This window comes from Triticum aestivum, chromosome 5A, assembly GCF_018294505.1.
Source record: "Triticum aestivum cultivar Chinese Spring chromosome 5A, IWGSC CS RefSeq v2.1, whole genome shotgun sequence".
NCBI classification, from domain to species: domain Eukaryota; kingdom Viridiplantae; phylum Streptophyta; class Magnoliopsida; order Poales; family Poaceae; genus Triticum; species Triticum aestivum.
This window is the reverse complement of record NC_057806.1, coordinates 496,104,809-496,126,777: the sequence shown is the minus strand read 5'-3', so window position 1 is coordinate 496,126,777 and position 21,969 is coordinate 496,104,809. Positions and strand designations below refer to the sequence as shown.

Below are 21,969 nucleotides of genomic sequence, written 5' to 3'. Positions count from 1 at the left end.
GACACTGTCAATTTTTGACATCAAACCAATTAGCTTCCTAATCTCCACCCTCCTCCCAATTTTCAGGGGGGATGTGGCCCCCTCGCCATTCTTTCTTCCAATCAATGGCTTCCAATCATAAGGTCCTTGCCAGTCACTTTATAAACCCCCGACGACCGTCCACGAGCAGCAGCACCTCGTCAGTGAGCGAGCTAGCTGAACCTCCGGCCGAGACGATGGATATCTCACTACCCCTCCTCCTCCCAGCCGTCATCCTCATCCCCGTCGTCTCGTACCTGCTGGTGACGAAGCGCAGCACCGAGGAAGGGCGGCTGAAGCTGCCGCCGGGCCCGAAGTGGGTGCCGGTGCTCGGCAACCTGCACCAACTGGGCCCTCTACCGCATCGCAACCTGCGCGACCTGGCCGGGCGGCACGGCCCCGTCAGCACGTGTTCTGGGCGACGCTGGCTGCCCTGGGCGACGCTGCGGGGCCGGTGTCGTTGGACGAGCACGTGTTCTGTGTCGCCGACGGCGTGATCGCCATGGTGGCGTACGGGAGCGTGTACGGCGCAGAGGCGTTCTCGGGAAAGTACGAGCGGTTCCAGCACGTGCTACAGGAGGCCGTGGACATGTCGGCCAGCTTCTCCGCCGAGGACTTCTTCCCCAACACCGCCGGCCGCCTCCTCGACCGGCTCGCCGGCATCGTCGCGCGCCGGGAGAGGATCTTCAGAGACCTCGACGGCTTCTTCGAGGAAGTGCTGGAGCAGCATCGAGACCCCGCACGCCCCAGGCCGGAGAGCGGCGGCGGTGACCTGGTGGATGCCCTCGTCAGAATCTGCGAGGAGCATGGCTTCACGAGGGACCACGTCAAGGCTGTCCTCCTGGACGTGTTCATCGGCGGCGTTGACACGAGCTCTGTGACGATCCTGTGGGCGATGTCGGAGCTGATCCGGAAGCCGCAGGTGCTGAAGAAAGCGCAGAAGGAGATCAGGGACGTGGTCGCCGGCAACGAGCAGCGGGTGCAGCCGGACGACCTGCCGAAGCTGACCTACCTGAAGATGGTCGTCAAAGAGACCCTGCGGCTGCACCCGTCGATTACGCTGCTTCTGCCGTGGGAGACGCTTCGGAGGGTGGAGATCGGCGGCTACGACGTGCCGGCGGGGTCGCGGGTGCTCGTGAACGCGTGGGTCATCGGGAGGGACCCCGCAAGCTGGGGGCAGGACGCGGAGGAGTTCGAGCCGGAGAGGTTCGAGGCCGGCGGGAGGCACGGCAAGGTGGACTTCCGTGGCGCTCACTTGGAACTGATGCCGTTCGGCGCCGGCCGGCGAATCTGCCCCGCACTGGTCATGGGAGCTGCCGGAGGAGGCCGGTAGGCTGACCTTCCACCGCAAGACGCCGCTGGTGCTCGTGCCTACCCCATATGTAGTGTGACAAGCTCTGCTGCTCTGATAGTGGTATATCGAGTTATACATCTGGCAAATATATCTTGAGTGAACTTAGTTGAACAAATGAAGAAAATTGATACATGCGCGCGTCTTGGGCTGGTAACATGAATCACTCTTTTTTATGTTTTGAGTTCCAGCACAAGTTTGCTCCGAGTTTATACATCGGGTCTTGTGACATTATGGCCAGAAGTTGAACTTACACCGTCATTTGGGAGAAAAATTGAAGTGATAATTACACTGTCATTACAGTGTACTAACGATGATATCTTGAGAGTTACAGTCTATATACATACAATTCAGAGTTAAAATTAGCACTGAAACTTCTAAAATTACAGTGTATTTTACATACGTACTGTTTGTAAATTACACTTATAGATAATCTGTGATTACAGTGTATTTACGCAGAACTTACACTGATACTGTGTAAATATTAGAGTGGCATTACTGGACTTCCAAAAAATACAGTGAAAATATTACAATGGCCAAACCGAATGCACTCATGACCCACTTCCAAAACAACAAAACAGTGGTACATGAAAACAAAGTAGATCAACTGTAGAACAAAAATGGCACTGTGATTACATGAGTACGCTTTCAAATTATGAAAAAACTGCTGCATATTAGCACAGTAAGAACTGCAGATTGCCACTGTAAAAGAACTGTAGAGTACCACTGTAAATTAGTGTAATTTTGTGAAGCCTTATTTGTAATTTATAGTAGTACATTTACAGTTTTACAGTGGAATGACAGTGTAAATGTGCAGTTGAATTACGCTGTAAATCTGTAGGTTTGCAGTTTTCACACTAAGAGAGTGCTATCACCTAACTTTGACAAACCCCAAAACTATATAGAAAAATGATGTTACCCAACAAAGACAAACCAACCTAACAAAAAACAAAAATTGCCCTGAAAAATACGTTGTAACTGCTGCGACTTACAGTGAGTTGCACAAGAATCACAGTGTAATTTTCCTTGTGATTTACACAATAACACCCCCCCCCCCCCCCCCCCCGCGAATTACACTCAATGTTGCACATGAATTACAGTAGTAATTTCCCTAAATTTATACAGTAAAATCGCTCAAACCACAGTGCAAATACACTGAAATTACACTTAATTTCCATTGTCATTGACTTGAATTTACAGTGTTGATTGACCCTAAAACTATACATACAATGAAATTGCAAGTTAAGCAATAACTACGAAAAAGGTTCTAGAAATGAATGCAATATACATCAAACCTAGCAGCAATCAACTTGACAAACCTAAGAGGGACCTCAGTTCTGACAAAATTAAGAACACAATCCATCCCATATCTCTGAATAACATTCTTATACCAGGAGACAAACCATCAACAAAGGCAGGCAAGAACTTCCCAGAATATCCAGTAAAGGTCGAACAAAAAATCACTATTTCTTCTGACTCTACATGAAACAAAACACTATTTCCGGCAACAGTCCTCATTGGAATTAGTGGACTTGATGGAACCCGCGAGCTGCTCCTGCGACCCGCACCCTTGTCGCCGGCAGCCCTGGCTCCGGCGTGCATGGAGGAGGCCGGCAGGCTGACCTTCCACCGCAAGACGCCCGCTGATGCTCGTGCCCACCCCATGCGTACCGCCGAGAGCTGGCTAGGTGGCAGGACCACGGTGTGACAAGCTCTGGTAGTGGTATATCGAGTTTATACATCAGGCAAATATATCTTGAGTGAAGTTAGTTGAACAAATGAAGAAAATATATACATGCGCATGTCTTGGACTGCTAACATGAATCAGTCTTTTTTATCGTTTTGAATTCCAGCACAAATTTGCTCCAAGTTTATACATCGGGCCCTGTGAGTAAAGTTGAAATATAACGGGAGTATGATTGATTCGAAACAGAGGAAAAAAGGATCTCCCCAAGCTGTGTTGCACGGATACTTGGATACGTATGGGATACGAGGATACGCCCGATATGCCAATTTTCTAAAAACATGAATACGTTTATACATAGATGTTACACATATTAATTATTACAAATATGAGGAGCTTCTAGGTCAAAGCGTGCCTTCCCCTTTCTTTTGTTGCATTTAGCCCACTTCCATTAATTGGCAATGAGATTTGCCTAGGTTTGCTGTTCCAATCATTGAATCCATACTCGCTTGCTCACCTTTCAATTGAACAAAAACATTGACAAACTTGTTTTCACATGAACTCACGCCCATGTTGGGAATCTTCAAAAGGTGTGCCTTTATTATTGAGGGGATTTCACGTCGAAAGAGGGGTTTCATGTATCCAAAACGTATCGCAGAAGTATCCTAGGAGTATCAAACATTATTTTCCTTTTTTAATCAAAATATCAAGGGATACTTACAGGATACATATCGGGCAGTATCCGGCTGGATATGCGCACTTTCTGAAGTATTTGCACAACATAGTCCCAAGTAGGGACGTGTAAAATTAATAGGACTCCACTAAAAAAGAATCTCCCCATTTTTTTGCTAGAGTCTAATCTGCGCTAATCTCTCGATCACACAAGGAAAGACTCCGTGGTTTTTGCGTCGCGTTCAACTGTACGACTTTTCTCGTTTTTACTGCATCTATTTATTGGGTACAAAAGGAAACGGAGTGGCCGGTAGTTTCCTACCTCTACGCCACGACCCTGACCGCTCGTGCCATCCCACGAGTTCGCGTCGTGCTAAACCACCCCAGCTAATCGCATGGGCTAATGTGACGTGGTCACATCGTGCTACAGGCCCATGCAGCCTACATGCAAGGCACGCACAAGTCGCGGCTCTTGACCAACAAACTAAGCTGGAAACAAACTACCTACTGCAATTTTATTCTTAGCGACTAGATTAGCTAACAAAACACCCCCCTAATCTTGTCGCTGCCTGCTTATTTCTGTCATGCCGATTCTTCCCCTTAGCTCCAGGAACCTGATGCGTCCGAGTGGCTTCGTGAAAGTGTCGGCGAGCTGATCGTTGGTGCAGATGTAGTCGATGTAGATGCGCCCCTCTTCCACGCATTCACGAATGAAGTGATACCGCAGCTCAATGTGCTTACTTCGATCATGGAAGACGGGGTTCTTCGCGAGAGAGATGGCCGACTTGTTGTCGACCAGTAGTCTCGGCTGCTTGACGTTGGTGTTGAGCATCTCTCCAACCAGCCGAGCTAGCCAAATGCCTTGGCAAGCAGCAGTAGTGGCGGCCATGTATTCGGCCTCGCATGAGGAGATCGCCACCACGCGCTGCTTCTGGGACTGCCAGCTTACGGGGCTGCCGCCAAGGAAGAAGAGCACTCCCGTCGTGCTCCTCCTGTCGTCGATGTCGCCGGCGTGGTCAGAGTCACTGTATCCCGTGAGTTCCGGCGTGCCCTTCCCGCGGACGTAGGCACAGCCGTAGTCAATCGTGCCGGCGATGTACTTCAGCAGCCTCTTCACGGCCGCGTAATGATCTGATGCTGGCGCCTCCATGAAACGGCTCAAATATCCAACGGCGAAGGAGATATCCGGCCTCGTGTGTACGAGGTAACGCAGCCCTCCGATGATGCTGCGGTACAGGGTGCTGTCCACCGGCTTCTCCTTGCTGTCCCTGCTCAATTTCAGCCGCGCCTCCATCGGCACATTGCCGGGGTTGCAGTCGTCCATGCGGGCGCGCTCCAGCAGCTTCTTGGCGTAGGCAGCCTGGCACAGCGTGATCCGATCACGCTCGTGGCGCACCTCGATGCCAAGGTAGTAGCTGAGCCGCCCAAGGTCGCTCATACGAAAAAACGAGGTCATCTGGCGCTTGAAAGAGCTGATCTCCGACGGGTCCGAGCCGGTGATGACGAGGTCGTCGACGTACACACCGACGAGCAGGAGCTTGCTTCCCTCCCCACGCCGGTACACAGCATGCTCGGACGGACATCTCTCGAAGCCCAGGGAGCGCAAGCTTTCGTCGAGCTTGGCGTTCCACGCCCTCGGCGCCTGACGAAGCCCGTACAACGCCTTCCGTAGGCGCAACACCTTCTCCTCCTTGCCGGGCACGATGTAGCCCGGCGGCTGGACGACGTAGACCTCCTCGAGAAGGTCGCCGTTCAAGAAGGCGGACTTGACGTCCATGTGGTGCACCGGCCAGGCGTGGTGCGCAGCGAGGGCGATCAAGACGCGCACCGAGTCCATCCGCGCCACTGGCGCGAACACGTCCTCGAAGTCCACTCCCTGAACTTGAACGTATCCCTTCGCCACCAGCCTCGCCTTGCGCTTCACCACCGCGCCATGGGCATCTTTCTTAAGCTTGTACACCCACTTGAGGCCTATAGCGCGGTGTCCAGGCGGGAGCTCCGTGAGTTCCCACGTGCGGTTGTCGTCGATGCTCTGCATCTCCTCGTCCATGGCACTCCGCCACCCTGGTTCCTTCTTCGCCTCAAGATGCGAGGCTGGTTCTTCCCCTGCAAACAGGCAGAGAGGACTATACACCGTTTCGACCTCATCCGTGGTATCCCATAGATTCTCCAAGGTGCGGTAGCGCCGTGGCGCCTCCATATCGATAGATGGCACGGACACACTAGTGGGCGGGGAGGCGAACTCAATGCCGGACGTTGTCGGGACCGGTGTCGTGTGACCCCGCGTCAGAGGAGCCGTCTTCGTGGGAGTGGCTGGCGTCACGTGAGCCCGCGTCATGGGCGCCGGCGTCGTGGGAGTGGACGGCGTCGCGCCTCCGGCATCGACCATGGGAGGCGAAGGAGGTGGAGAGGCCGTCGCCGACGCGGTATCGTGTGCGTCGGAGGGGTCGGCCCGCAGGCCGTGCTCGAGCTCGACGGTGAATGTCTCCAACGCCGGCGAGTGGTGCTCTCCACCCGCGTCGGCGTGCCAATCCCACGCGCCGTCCTCGTCGAAGACGACGTCCCTCGAGACGTGCACGCGACACGTCGGAGGATGCAGCACGCGGTACGCTGCCGAGCCTGGCTCGTACCCTAGGAACACCATGGGCACACTCCTATCATCAAGTTTCTTCAGGTTGGGGTTCGTTACCTTGACGTGTGCGACACACCCAAAAGTGCGCAGGTGATGAACACTCGGACGATGCCCACACCACGCCTCGTGTGGTGTCATCTTCTCAACACTCTTTGTCGTGGACCTGTTGAGGAGGTACACGGCCGTCGTCACGGCCTCGCCCCAGAAGCGACCCGGCATGCCCTTGGCCTTCAGGAGGCAGCGCGCCATTCCGACGACAGTTTGGTTGCGCCGCTCCACAACGCCGTTCTGCTGGGGCGTGTAGGGCGCGGTGAGCTGTCGTCGCACCCCCTGGTCGGCGAAGTACTCGCCGAGGCTGTGAGAGGTGAATTCACCACCTCGATCTGTGCGCAGCACCTTGAGCTTGTGCCCAGACTCGAGCTCCGTCGTGGCCTGGAACCGCTTCAGCGCCGCGGCCGCCTCGTCCTTGGCGGCTAGCAGCACCAGCCACATATGCCTGCTGTGGTCATCAACCAGCAGGAGGAAGTACCTCTTCCCACCAGGTGTTGGCGGGCTGATCGGTCCACACAAGTCGGCGTGGACCAACTCCAGTGGTGTCGTGGCTCGGTTGAGCGCCCTGTCGGGGAACGGTGCGCGACGATGCTTGCCGGCGAGGCAGGCCTCGCACACCCGATCAGCCTCGTCGACGAGTGGGAGGCCATGCACCATGCCGTCCCGGGCGAGTTGTCGTAGAGCCCGGAAATTGACATGGCCGTAGCGCGCGTGCCAGCGCCATGCGTCCTCGCTGCCGTGTACGGCGAGGCACACCGGCCGAGCCGGAGTCAGCTGCAGAATGTAGAGCCGGCCAGGGTTGCGCTCCACACGAGCGAGGAGACGCCCTCCCGGCTCACGGAGCTGGAGTACACCGTGGTGTATGTTTGTCTCGTAGGCAATTTCATCTAACTGCCCGATGCTGACTATGTTGCTACACAGTTGCGGTATGAAATACACCTCAGATAATACAAGATGCTCACCATTGCGGCACTGGAACAGAATGGTGCCCTTCCCCTCGATGTGGACGGCTGATCCGTCGCCCAGCTTGACTGTGCCGTGCACGCCGGTGTCCAGCTCGGAGAAGATTTCTCGGCGACCAGACATGTGGTTGCTGGCTCCGGTGTCCAGGTACCATGACATGTCGCAGTCCTGGCCCTCCGCCGCTGCGCGCGCCTGGGAGTGCTCCTCGTTGAGAAGCACGTGCCCACCGGCGCCGGCCGTGGTCACCACGACCTCGTGCGCACTTGCAAGGAGGAGCGCGGACTCGTGCGTGCCCTCCTGTGTCAGGTGCACCTGCTCCTTGCGCTCGCGTCGTGGCTCAGTACAATCGCGAGAGAAGTGCCCGTTTTTGTTGCAGTTGTAGCACTTCACCTTGCTCATGTCACGGCCGCCGTTGCCGACGCCCTCGCGGCTAGTACCTCCGCCGTTGCCTTGGTTGTTGTTGTCGCGCCTCTGGTTTTGTGGCTTGCCGCGACGGCGGTTCCCTCCGCCGCCGTTGCCATTGCCGCCAGCGCTGCCAGACCCCGAGTGCTGGCCTTGCTCACGCTCCCTGTGCCGTGCGTACCACTGCTGCTCTGTCATGAGCAGCTGGCCACCGCTGGCCGGCGTCGGGGCGTTGCCACAGCGCTCTTCAGCGGTCCGCAGCCGCCCGATCAGCTCCTCGACCGAGATCGTGGACAGGTCAAGGAGCGTCTCAATCGCGACGGCGATCTGCGCATAGCGTGAGGGAACAACTCGGAGAACCTTCTGGACCACGCGTACCTCTTCCACGTTGTCCCCCAGCGTGCGCAGCTGGTTGACGAGGGCGGTGATCCTCATACCGAAGGCGTCGAGCGTTTCGCCGTCGCGGAAGGTGATCTGCTCGAACTCCGCGCGCAACCGTTGCGCGGTGGCCTCGCGGACGCGATGCACGCCCATCCGCATCACCTTCAGCGAGTCCCAGGCGTCCTTCGCCGTCTTCTTCACCACGAGCACGCTGAGTACCTCCGGTGGCACCGCCCTAAGAATCACGCCCAGGGCGCTCTTGTCGTCGCGCACCGAGGCGGCATGGCCCTCGACGGCGTCCCAGAGTCCCCAAGACTCCATGTGGACCTGCATAAACAAGGCCCACTCGATGTAGTTGGTTGGGGTGAGCGTAGGGAACGTCACGCCTGCGCCTGGTACGACCGGTGGGCGCTCCGTGGCCGCCGTCTCGTGCACCACCACCCTTCGCTCTCGCCTCCCGCGGCTCCGTCCGCGGCTAAGCTCTCGTGAGCGTGGTGGAGTCGCTGAACGGCTTGCCCCGTTCCCGCCTGCAGCGAGGGGCGCTGTCGCCGCGGTCGCCGCGGCTTCCGCCTTCGCCCGCTCCGCCGCCGTCGACATGGTCGCCGGGATCGCAAACGGCTCTGATGCCAAATGCTAGAGTCTAATCTGCGCTAATTCTCTCGATCACACAAGGAAAGACTCCGTGGTTTTTGCGTCGCGTTCAACTGTACGACTTTTCTCGTTTTTACTGCATCTATTTATTGGGTACAAAAGGAAACGGAGTGGCCGGTAGTTTCCTACCTCTACGCCACGACCCTGACCGCTCGTGCCATCCCACGAGTTCGCGTCGTGCTAAACCACCCCAGCTAATCGCATGGGCTAATGTGACGTGGTCACATCGTGCTACAGGCCCATGCAGCCTACATGCAAGGCACGCACAAGTCGCGGCTCTTGACCAACAAACTAAGCTGGAAACAAACTACCTACTGCAATTTTATTTTTAGCGACTAGATTAGCTAACATTTTTTGCCAGAATATTGCCGTGCTCGTAAACTAAATTTGTCATCCTCACGTTAACTAAATTTGCATAAAAGTTATTCGATTTGCCATGCTTAAATATTTAATGTCAGATTTCTAGCATTACCGAACTAATAAGGTGATATCAGCATTCTTTTATGCATCAATCCGTGAAAAATAAGCGTTCCCTCGCAAAACTAGTAAAAAATTGCACGAGGGTACGATTTCTTTCACATCCCATATGAGTTTTATTAATCAAGCATAAAAAATTCAATATGCACACATGTTGTATAAATTAAGGAACAGACAAACAGACATGTGCATTTATGTTCTGCCTGATTAGCTTAACCATTTAGGCATCCACTTTGTTGTGCTCGGGCTGCCTTTTCAAATACTCAGAAACAAAAAAAAACAGATTTTGCCCTTTAATTCGGATATTCTTTAACTAGCGAAGAAAGAAAATCGGATGAAGAGCAGAGGGTATTCCAAGAATTCCAGGCCCTCCTTCAATTTGGTACAGAGTTTGGGCTTTCGAATGCATCCAAAAGTTGGCCCACCTTCAATTTAGTACAAAGGCCGGGATGATGCACATGCTCATGCATCCAAAAGTTGGCCCACGCATCTTCCCATTTCAACTCTCTCTCTCTCTCTCTCTCTCTCTCTCTCTCTCTCTCACCCACTCCCTTACCTTCAACTTCTGTAGAAATTTGAAATTTTGAAAGTAAAAGTTTATAGAAGTTGAATTTCGGAAAGTATATATTCTAAATGTTCATTTGTCATAATTTTGTAAACATTAAATTCCTCATTTTTTAATATTTAAAATGCAAGTTTATAAAATTTATATTTTCAAAAATGAACATTCCAATTTTGGAAAGTTCAAATTTGTAAAATAGAATCTGGATCTCAAATAGTCAAATCTTTGTAGCACCCCTTTCGGGAGCTGGAAGAAGGATAACATATAGAGTACCGTGTTTGTAAAAATAGAATTGATCAACACTAGTCGTCTTCCAATGAAGAGCAACTTGCCTTTCCAATTGTTCAAATGTTTCTCTAGGCGCTCTTCGCCATGCTTCCACTCTGAGTTAGTTAGGCGTCGATAATGAATAATCAGTATTCCCAAATATTCAATTGGAAATTGGCATTGCGCGCAGCCAAACAAGTCAGCGTATTGTGTAGCCGCCTCCTTAGTCTCTCCGAAACAGAACAATTCACTATTGTGGAAGTGAATCTTAAGACCCGACATTTGCTCAAAGGCTGAAAGTAAAAGTTTCAAATTATGAGTATTGTCCAGGTCATGTCCATAAAGAGCATAGTATCGACGTCATATTGCAAAATTGATATCCCCGCATCCACAAGGTGTGGCAGCACTCCTGCAATTTGGCCGTCCTGTTTGGCGCTCTATCAAAGTAGCGAACATGACAGCGACAATGTTAAATAATATTAGAGACAGTGGATCACCCTGACATAGGCCCTTTTCCATTTGAAAGTGGTGTCCTATGTCATCATTGACTTTAACAGCCACACCACGTCTAGAAATGAAGGTTTGGATCCACTCACGACATTTATGGAAGAAACCTTTCATTCTCAAGGCATGTTGGAGAAACAATTATTAATTGAGTTTTATGAAATGAATTCTAAGTAGATATCCGTATGGATACCATTACCATCGGCATTGGTGGAGCCGATAAGAGTCATTATGCTACTTTGCTAGTGCATTTTTCACAAATTTTTTCATTTATTTCATGATTTGCATGTTCTTTTCTGTATGATCGAACTATTCACTAATCTAGTACCACATTTAGTTTTCCAAATCATCGAATAAATATAATACCAAAATAACACAATGACTCCTACACACATCCGGATGTAGCACCGGAGAGGTTCTTTGGTATAGAAAAAGACGCAATAGACCAGTTCCATGAATAGGATCAAACTACAATTGTAGTGTGCATCTTCAAGTGCAAAATGCGGCTGAACTCTTATGACTATATTAGTCGATGTGATTTTGAGATCAAGCGCAACATAATATAATAAAATGGCTTTCTTATTGTCTAGGAACGCCGAAATAAACAAGCCAAGCACAATTTGCATGCACCGACTTATTATTGTCCAGATAAAAAGTGGATCATACAATGCGAGAACTAATTTAATTTTCTGAAAGTAAAAAATTCCAGAAGTTAAAATTTACGAAAAATTAATATATTTTTCAAAAGATAGTATTCAAAAATAATTAAAGTTCAAATGTATGAAACTTGGTACTCATTTTTGAAGGAAATATGCCTTAGAGACAATAATAAAGTTGTTATTTATATTTCCTTATATCATGATAAATGTTAATTATTCATGCTAGAATTGTATTAACCTGAAACTCAGTACATGTGTGAATACATAGACAAACAGAGTGTCACTAGTATGCCTCTACTTCACTAGCTCGTTGATGAAAGATGGTTAAGTTTCATAGCCATGGACAAAGAGTTGTCATTTGATAAACGGCATCACATCATTAGAGAATGATGTGATTGACTTGACCCATCCATTAGCTTAGCACGATGATCATTTAGTTTATTGATATTGCTTTCTTCATAACTTATACATGTTCCTATAACTATGAGATTATGCAACTCCCGAATACCGGAGGAACACTTAGTGTTCTATCAAACGTCACAGCGTAACTGGGTGACTATAAAGATGCTCTACAAGTGTTTCCGATGGTGTTTGTTGAGTTGGTATAGATCGAGATTAGGATTTGTCACTCCGTGTATCGGAGAGGTATCTTTGGGCCCTCTCGGTAATGCACATCATTATAAGCCTTGCAAGCAATGTGACTAATGAGTTAGTTAGGGGATGTTGCATTACAGAACGAGTAAAGAGACTTACCGGTAACGAGATTGAACTAGGTATTGAGATACCGACGATCGAATCTCGGGCAAGTAACATACCGAGGACAAAGGGAACAATGTATGATGTTATGCGGTTTGACTAATAAAGATCTTCGTAGAATATGTAGGAACCAATATGAGCATCCAGGTTCCGCTATTGTCATTGACCAGATATGAGTCTTGGTCATGTCTACATAGTTCTCGAACCCGTAGGGTCCGCACGCTTAACGTTTGGTGACGATCGGTATTATGAGTTTATGTGTTTTGATGCACTGAAGGTTGTTCGAAGTCCCGGATATGAACACAGACATGACGAGGAGTGTCGAAATGGTCGAGACATAAGGATTGATATATTGGATGACTATGTTTGGACATCGGAATGGTTCTGGGTGAGTTCAGGCATATACCGGAGTACTGGGAGGTTACCGGAACCCCCCGGGAAGTATATGGGCCTTATTGGGCCATAGTGGGAGAGAGGAGAAGGGAGCCTAGGAGGTGCCCCCCAAGTCCAATCCGAATTGGGTGGGGGGCCGGCCCCCCTTTCCTTCCCCCTCTCCCCCCTTCCTTCCTCTCCTAATCCAACTAGGGAAGGGGGGATCCTACTCCAGGGGGGAGTAGGACTCCCTTGGGCGCGCCATAGAGGGCCGGCCCCTCCGCCTCCTCCACTCCTTTATATACCGGGAAGGGGGGCACCCCATAGACACACAAGTTGACAATTGTCTTAGCTGTGTGTAGTGCCCCTCCACCATAATCCACCTCGGTCATATCGTTGTGGTGCTTAGGCAAAGCCATGTTTCGGTGGCTTCATCATCACCGTCATCACGCTGTCGTGCTAACGAAACTCTCCCTCAACATTCAGCTGGATCTAGAGTTCCGGGACGTCACAGAGCTGAACGTGTGCAGATCGCGGAGGTGCCGTACCTTCGGTGCTAGGATCGGTCGGATCGTGAAGACGTTAGACTACATCAACCGCGTTGTCATAACGCTTCCGCTTATGGTCTACGAGGGTACGTAGACAACACTCTTCCCTCTCATTGCTATGCATCACCATGATAGATCTTGCGTGTGCGTAGGAAAATTTTGAAATTACTGCATTCCCCAATAGTTTTTCTCCACTATTATTAAACAATCAAACAAGAACCTTCTTACGTGCACCCAACAATTAGGCCCACGACACCACACGAACAAATCAGCACCGCAGGATTAGTTTCACAAATCTCAATCTAACAGTCATCATTGATCCAATAGCTCTATGGTGTGCACTCAGGAATTTCCAATGACTGACCGTACTCCACCTCAACCAGGAGAGAAATATTGTAACTACTAGGTGCACGTCCCTTACAATCACGCAACCCATCAAGCCCCTAGAGCCGCCTCACATTATCTCTTTGGGTTGGAACTATAGGTGCCGCCATCTCCCAATATGTTCCTTCCATCGCCGCTCCGCCCGTGACCCCGTGCTCCATGACCTCCTTTGATCTACTTCCTCCGTCGCGCCTCATTTGTTTGGAAGCGGCAACGCCTGATTGACAAATATCATGATGGCTCGCGGCGGCGGATGCCTCGACCCAGAGCAGTACTTCGCCGACTACGCCACATACCATAGAAAGCGTCTTCATCCACACGCTCTTTGTTTGGCCCATCTTCCTCACTGCCCGACTGCTCCTCCACCTAACCGCCTTGTTCCCATGTGTCGCTCGGGAGCCCTCGACGCCCTCCTCTGCGCCCTCTGTTGGGCGGCAGTGCTGCCGTTGCCACACGCCCCGACTTCTCTGTCGGATGAAAGGTTACATCACATGACCCTGTTGTTCTTTGCTTCTCCTGGTGTTTTCTATGTATTCAATATTCATCCATCTCTGATTTGGTGGATTTCTGATAGGCTATGTGAAGAAATAGTTGATTTGCACTGACTTTCTGTATTGGGGAAGGGATATTGATAATTTCTGGTCATAATTGTAGAACAACATCAAGGGTAATTAATGTGAAAAGGGAATATGAATGGTTGTGGCTACACGGCCTCGGCGGATGAGCAACAACGAGAAGCAGGTGCAGATGGGAGTAAGAGTAAGTATCACCACGCCACTAGGGTTCTCCCTCCAGTGCCAACGCACTGTGGCTTTCTTCCCTCCCTCCTAGCATGGTGGACCCATCCCGTGTCGAGGTCCCAGCCGAACGGCGGCCACCATTGTCTTTCATTATGCATTATGTTGTGGCAGCTACATTGACCTTTTAATGAGGATTAGCGGTCAAAAGACAAAGTTAATTTCCTATAGGGGTGGTAATTAAGTGCTCTGTGGGGAGAGCTCTCCCCCGGACCTCCCACCTCATGCGCAGTTGGCCACTCCGGCCGTGTGGCCACCCAGCCCCGCCGCCATCTACCGGGCGTCGGCGCCACCCAACGGGCGCCATGCGTTCAGTCTCCCCGCCCAGCTCAGCGCGCTCCTCGTGCTCCGCGTCCAGCGAAAGATCGGGATGGGGAGTGCGCGCCTCCATCTCAGATCTCGCTCAGTCCTATGGTCCGTCCCATGTACCTGACTCCCTGCCGGCCGCGCCATCACCATTACTGCTGGCCGTTGCCTTGCCGTGAAGACTGCTACGTGGCGAGTGCTCCCACGCCGCCGCTGCATCGCCTCCACCAACAGTCCGTGTGGCGAATCCCCCCTTCAGGGCGCCCAGGCTAAAATCCATTGTGGTTAGACCCTCCCCCGAGTCAAAGCATTCCTCTTTGGGCGACGATGATAGATGGAGAGAAGTCAAGTCGCAGAAGGAATGACGCGCCCTAAAAAACCCATCGGGCCGCCCTGCGTCCTCCGCTCCCTGGCGCTTTGGTCAACGCTCCTCCATCAATGGCCAGAGCGGTCGTGACGCCTTTTTAAGGCGCTTCAAAGGCCTCTGTTTACGGTGCCTTAGCCTGCTCCACCAGCGCATAGACTGCCGGGATCCCCTGCACTGGATCATCTGCAAGCTGCCTGGCTATTACGGCTAGGAGTGCCCCAAAATCCAAGAAATAAGGGAGGGGAAGCATGAAGGAGAGACCGGGTCCGTTGTAGCAGCGCGGCCTGATGAAGGAGGGATTGTGCTTCCCCACGCCCGCTCCGACGCCATCGCCGCCCGCGCCTGCCATGGATCACCGGGCATACCACACCGAACCCTCCCGCCGCCCACGAGTCAGCCAGAAGGTCATCATCACCATGCCAGCCATGGAGCACCAGGAGTTCCTTCTGTGCAATGATAATCCCCAAGTGCAGGGAATCATCGTAGCAATTTCCAAAGGTGGAAGTGATAAGTATGGAGTGTCGAAACCACAAGGAGCTAAAGTTAAGATCAATATTCTCTCAAGCCCTTTCTGCCACTGATACAACTCTATGTACACCGAATGTTTGCTTTCATCTAGCAACGAGAAATAAAAGTACGTTGTGGGTATGAAGAGGATAAGTTTGTATGATATCGAAGAGCTAAAATATAAAAGTAGGTGATGTTATCATAAAGTTAGAATATATTACTAAATATTATAAATAGCGAGTGTGGAATAATGGTGGATCGATGTGCGGAATTGTCCTAGGCAATTGTTAACAAGACCGGTAATCACTATTGCAATTTCATATGAGGGAGAGGCATAAGATAACATACTTTATCTTCTTGGATCATATGCACTTATGATTGGAACTCTAGCAAGCATCCGCAACTACTAAAGATCATTAAGGTAAAACCCAACCATAGCATTAAAGTATTAAGTCCTCTTTATTCCCATACGTCATGTCCCGCTTATCCGTGTTTGTGTTTCAGTCACTCATGCAACACAGACAATAAGCAAACCATGGACATATTGCAACACCCTACAGCGGGAATCCCTCATGCTTGCGCGACATGGAGGGCACCATAGGACAGCACAAAGTAAAACATACAGCTCATACCAATCTAGATCATCAATCAACCCAAAGACAAAGGATATCTACTCAAAACATCATAGGATGGCAACACATCATTGGATCATAATATGTGGCATAAAGCACCATGTTCGAGAGAGAGGAGGAGAGGTTCTCCCCCTTGTGCTTCCTCCTCCATGGCCTCCCCTGGATGGGGAGAGATTCTCCCTCTGGTCCTTGGCCTTCATGGTGATGATGGCCCCTCCAGAATCCTCCTCCATGCCCTCCAGTGATGATGGTCCCCTCCGGTAGGGTGCCAGAGAGGGCCTAGATTGATTTCTCGTGGCTACAAAGGCTTGCGGCAGTGGAACTTCTGATGTAGGTTAATTTTCGGAGGTTTTTGTATTTATAGGAGAAGGTAGCGTTAATTTCACGTCAGGGGGGCCCTCGGGGAGTCCACGAGGCAGGGGGCACGCCCTAGGGGGGTGGGCGCGCCCCCACCCTCGTGGGGCCCCCGTGACTCCCCTCCGGTAGATTTTCGTTCTAGTATTTTTCATATTTTCCAGAAAAATCTCCGTTGATTTTCATCGCATTCCGAGAACTTTTATTTTTGCACCAAAACAACACCACGGTAGTTATGCTAAAAACAGCGTCAGTCCGGGTTAGTTCCAATCAAATCATACAAAAATTATATAAAAATATTGGAAACATGGCAAGAATACTTCATAAATTATAGATACGTTGGAGACGTATCACGCAAGCACGCCGTCTTGCTCACCACGACGGCGGAGCACCACGCCGCCAACCCCATGACCGTGGGCCGTGCCATCGAGGAGCAGCTGCAAACCCCTCCTCATCTACTGCGCATCACCAGCCATGACCCCGTGGACTTCTTCATCCACTTCGAGCTGCGAGAGCCCAAGATGAATGCCGTGTGCCTTGGCTCCATCATGGTCAGCGATGTGGTGTTCTCCATCAAGAGCCGGCACGGGGACGACCACGACGTGCCCGACGACCTCAAGCTCCAAGTGCGCATCGTCATCAAGAGGATGTTGATACGTCTCCATCATATATACTTTTCCAAACACTTTTTCCCTTGTTTTGGACTCTAACTTGTATGATTTGAATGGAACTAACCCAGACTGACATTGTTTTCAGCAGAATTGCCATGGTGTTATTTTTGTGCAGAAATAAAAGTTCTCGGAATGACCTGAAAATCAACGGAGAATATTTTTGGAATATATAAAAAATACTGGCGAAAGAATCAAGGCCAGGGGGCCCACACCCTGCCCATGAGGGTGGGGGCGCGCCTACCCCCTGGGAGTGCCCCCTGCCTCGTGGGTCCCCTAGTGCTCCACCGACCTCAACTCCAGCTCTATATATTCAAGTTCAGGGAGAAAAAAATCAAAGAGAAGGATTCATCGCGTTTTACGATACGGAGCCGCCGCCAAGCCCTAATCTCTCTCGGGAGGGCTGATCTGGAGTCTGTTCAGGGCTCCGGAGAGGGGAATCCGTCGCCATCGTCATCATTAACCTTCCTCCATCACCAATTTCATGATGCTCACTGTCGTGCGTGAGTAATTCCATCGTAGTCTTGCTGGACGGTGATGGGTTGGATGAGATTTATCATGTAATCGAGTTAGTTTTGTTAGGGTTTGATCCCCAGTATCCATTATGTTTTGAGATTGATGTTGCTATGACTTTGCTATGCTTAATGCTTGTCACTAGGGCCCGAGTGCCATGATTTCAGATCTGAACCTATTATGTTTTCATAAATATATGTGAGTTCTTGATCCTATCTTGCAAGTCTATAGTCACCTATTATGTGTTATGATCCGTTAACCCCGAAGTGACAATAATCGGGATACTTACCGGTGATGACCGTAGTTTGAGGAGTTCATGTATTCACTAAGTGTTAATGCTTTGGTCCGGTACTCTATTAAAAGGAGGCCTTAATATCCCTTAGTTTCCAATAGGACCCCGCTGCCACGGGAGGGTAGGACAAAAGATGTCATGCAAGTTCTTTTCCATAAGCACGTATGACTATATTCAGAATACATGCCTACATTATATTGATGAACTGGAGCTAGTTCTGTGTCACCCAATGTTATAACTATTGCATGAGGAATTGCATCCGACATAATTATCCATCACTGATCCATTGCCTACGAGCTTTTCACATATTGATCTTTGCTGAGTTACTTTTCCGTTGCCACTGTTACAATCACTACAAAACTGCTACCGTTACTTTTGCCACCGTTACCGCTACTATCATATATTACTTTCCTACTATATACTTTGCTGCAGATATTAAGTTTTCCAGTTGTGGTTGAATTGACAACTCACCTGCTAATAATTGAGAGTATTCTTTGGCTCCCCTTGTGTTGAATCAATAAATTTGGGTTGAATATTGTACCCTCAAAAACTATTGCGATCCCCTATACTTGTGGGTTATCAAGACTATTTTCCGGTGCCGTTGCTGGGGAGCATAGCTCTATTCTTTGAGTCACCTCAGGCTTTATATCTGCTGATCACTATGAAGAACTTGAAAGATAAAAGAACCAAGATTTTTCCCTCAACTATGAGGGGAGGTAAGGAACTGCCATCTAGCTTTGCACTTGATTCACCTTCTGTTTTGAGTAAACTTGCGACACCTACTCCTGCTATTCATTCTGATATGTCGCGTGTTATTGATGATGCCACTTCTGCTTTGCATGATACTTATGATGGAACTACTTCTATGCTTGATAATACTGTGCCACTAGGTGAATTTCTTGATGAACAACTTGCTAGGGTTAGAGAGAATGAAATTGTTGAAACTGATAATATTGATGAAAGTGATGATGAAGATTCTCCCCCTAGATATGAATTGCCTGTTGTGCCTGAGGGCTATGTTATGGATGAAGAAACTGCTAGAGACTTCTTAGCTTGCAATGATAGATCTGATCTTAAGAAATTATTATCTAAGCTTAAAGAAAAGTCTTTGAATGCTAGAATGAAATATGACCCTGCTTTTGCTACTTCACCTATCTTTATTTCCGATAAGGATTATGATTTCTCTGTTGATCCTGAATTAATTACTTTAGTTGAATCTGATCCTATTTACGGCTATGAATCTGAAACTGTTTTGGCACATCTTACTAAATTAAATGATATAGCCACCCTGTTCACTAATGATGAGAAAACTCGCTATTACTTTATTCTTAAGCTGTTTCCGTTCTCATTAAAGGGTGATGCTAAAACATGGTTTAATTCTCTTGATCCTGGTTGTGTGCGTAGTCCCTAGGATATGATTTATTACTTCTCTGCTAAATATTTCCCCGCTCATAAGAAACAAGCTGCCTTAAGGGAAATATATAACTTTGTGCAAATTGAAGAAGAGAGTCTCCCACAAGCTTGGGGTAGGCTTCTCCAATTACTTAATGCTTTGCCTGATCATCCTCTCAAGAAAAATGAAATACTTCATATCTTTTATAATGGACTAACCGATGCTTCCATCGACCACCTGAATAGTTGTGCTGGTTGTGTTTTCAGGGAAAGAACTGTTGATCAAGTTGAACTGCTATTGAATAATATGTTGAGTAATGAAAATGATTGGACACTTCCTGGACTAACTCCTAAGCCAACTCCGAAGAAAAGGGGTATTCTATTTTTCAGTCCTGAAGATATGCAAGAAGCGACGAAATCTATGAAAGAAAAAGGTATTAAAGCTAAAGATGTTAACAATTTACCACCTATTGAAGAAATACATGGTCTTGATAACCCGACACATGTAGTAAAGGTAAATTATCTCTATAGATTTTATGAAGGTGATATTCCTCATTATAAGTCTGCTAGCCAATGCTTGGATGAGTTTGATAATTTTATTGTTAAACAAGAAAACTTCAATGCTTATGTTGGTAGACAATTGAAACGCAATGCTTATATGATTGAACACTTGAGTGATTATATGTCTAGAGTTAAAGGTGAACTTAAACTTATTAGTAAACATGCTTCTATGGTTACCACTCAAGTAGAGCAAGTACTTAAGGCTCAGAATGATTTGCTCAATTAATTAAATAATAAGAAAAATGATAATGTTGTTAGAGTTATGACTAGAGGGGGTAAAATGACTCAGGAACCTTTGTATCCTGAGGGCCACCAAAGAGAATTGAGCAAGATTCTCACAGAACTAATATTGATGCACCTAGTTCTTCTACGAACAAGAAAAAGAAAAATGATAGAACTTTGCATGCTTCTAGTGAATCTGTTGTTTACAAACCTGAGAATTCCAATGATATTTCTATTTCTGATGCTGAAACACAATCTGGTGATGAACATGAACCTAGTAATAATGTTGATAATGATGTTCATGTTGATGCTCAACCTAGCAATAATAATGATGTAGAGATTGAACCTGTTGTTGATCTCGATAACCCACAATCAAAGTATCAATGTTATGATAAGAGAGACTATGTGGCTAGGAAGCACAGTAAAGAAAGAGAACCATGTGTTCAGAAACCCATGCCTTTTCCTCCTAAACCATCCAAGAAAAAGGATGATGAGGATTTTGAGCGCTTTGGTGAAATGATTAGACCTATCTTTTTGCATATGTTTGACTGATATGCTTAAAAGGAACCCTTATGCTAAGTACATGAAAGATATTGTTACTAATAAAATAAAGAAACCGGAACCTGAAATTTCCACCATGCTTGGTAATTACACTTTTAAGGGTGGAATACCAAAGTAACTTGGAGATCCAGGAGTACCAACTATACCATGCTCCATGCTACCTCTTGAGCACTGCGTTGGTTTTCCCTTGAAGAGGAAAGGGTGATGCAATAAAGTAGCGTAAGTATTTCCCTCAGTTTTTGAGCACCAAGGTATCAATCCAGTAGGAGACTACATGCAAGTCCCTCGTACCTGCACAAACAAATAAGAACCTCGCAACAACGTGATAAAAGCGGTTGTCAGTCCCTTCACAGTTACGTACGAGAGTGAGATCTGATAGAGATAATAATAATAAGATAAATATTTTTGGTATTTTTATGATATAGATTGAAAGTAAAGATTGCAAAATAAACGGTGCTAGAAATAGCTTGTTGACGGGAGATTAATATAATGTAGAATAGACCCGGGGCCATAGGTTTCACTAGTGGCTTCTCTCAAGATAGCATAAGTATTATGGTGGGTGAACAAATTACTGCCGAGAAATCGATAGAAAAGTGCATAATTATGAGAATATCTAGACATGATCATGTATATAGGAATCACGTCAGTGACAAGTAGACCGAAACGATTCTGCATCTACTACTATTATTCCACACATCGACCGCTATCTAGCATGCATCTAGAGTATTAAGTTCATAAGAACAGAGTAACGCATTAATCAAGATGACATGATGTAGAGGGATAAACTCAAGCAATATGATATAAACCCCATCTTTTTATCCTCGATGTCAACAATACAATACGTGCCTTGCTGCCCCTGCTGTCACTGGGAATGGACACTGCAAGATTGAACCCAAAGCTAAGCACTTCTCCCATTGCAAGAAAGATCAATCTAGTAGGCCAAACCAAACTGATAATTCGAAGAGACTTGCAAAGATAACCAATCATACATAAAAGATTTCAAAGGATAATCAAATATTGTTCATAGATAAACTTGATCAACCCACAATTCATCAGATCTCGACAAACACACCGCAAAAAAGAGTTACGTCGAATAGATGTCCAAGAAGATCGAGGAGAACTTTGTATTGAGATCCAAAGAGAGAGAGAAGAATCCATCTAGCTAATAACTATGGACCCGGAGGTCTATGGTAAACTACGCACACATCATCGGAGAGGCTATGGTGTTGATGTAGAAGCCCTTCGTGATTGATTCCCCCTCCGGCGGAGCTCCGGAAAAGGCCCCAAGATTGGATCTCTTGGGTACAGAAGGTTGCAGTGGTGGAAATAGGGTTTTGAGGTGCTCCTGGATATTTTCGGGGTATATGAATATATATAGGAGGAAGAAGTAGGGGCCCACGAGGGTGGGGGCGCACCCAGGGGGCAGGTGTGCCTCCCTGCCTCGTGGCCTCCTTGTTGATTTC

The 21,969-nt window shown here is 48.4% G+C and overlaps 1 pseudogene; it reads left to right on the top strand.

Annotated features, from left to right (window-relative positions):
- The first annotated feature begins 215 nt into the window (after positions 1–215).
- LOC123101452 (4-hydroxyphenylacetaldehyde oxime monooxygenase-like) lies at positions 216–1,409 on the top strand (annotated as a pseudogene).
- The last annotated feature ends 20,560 nt before the right edge of the window (positions 1,410–21,969 follow it).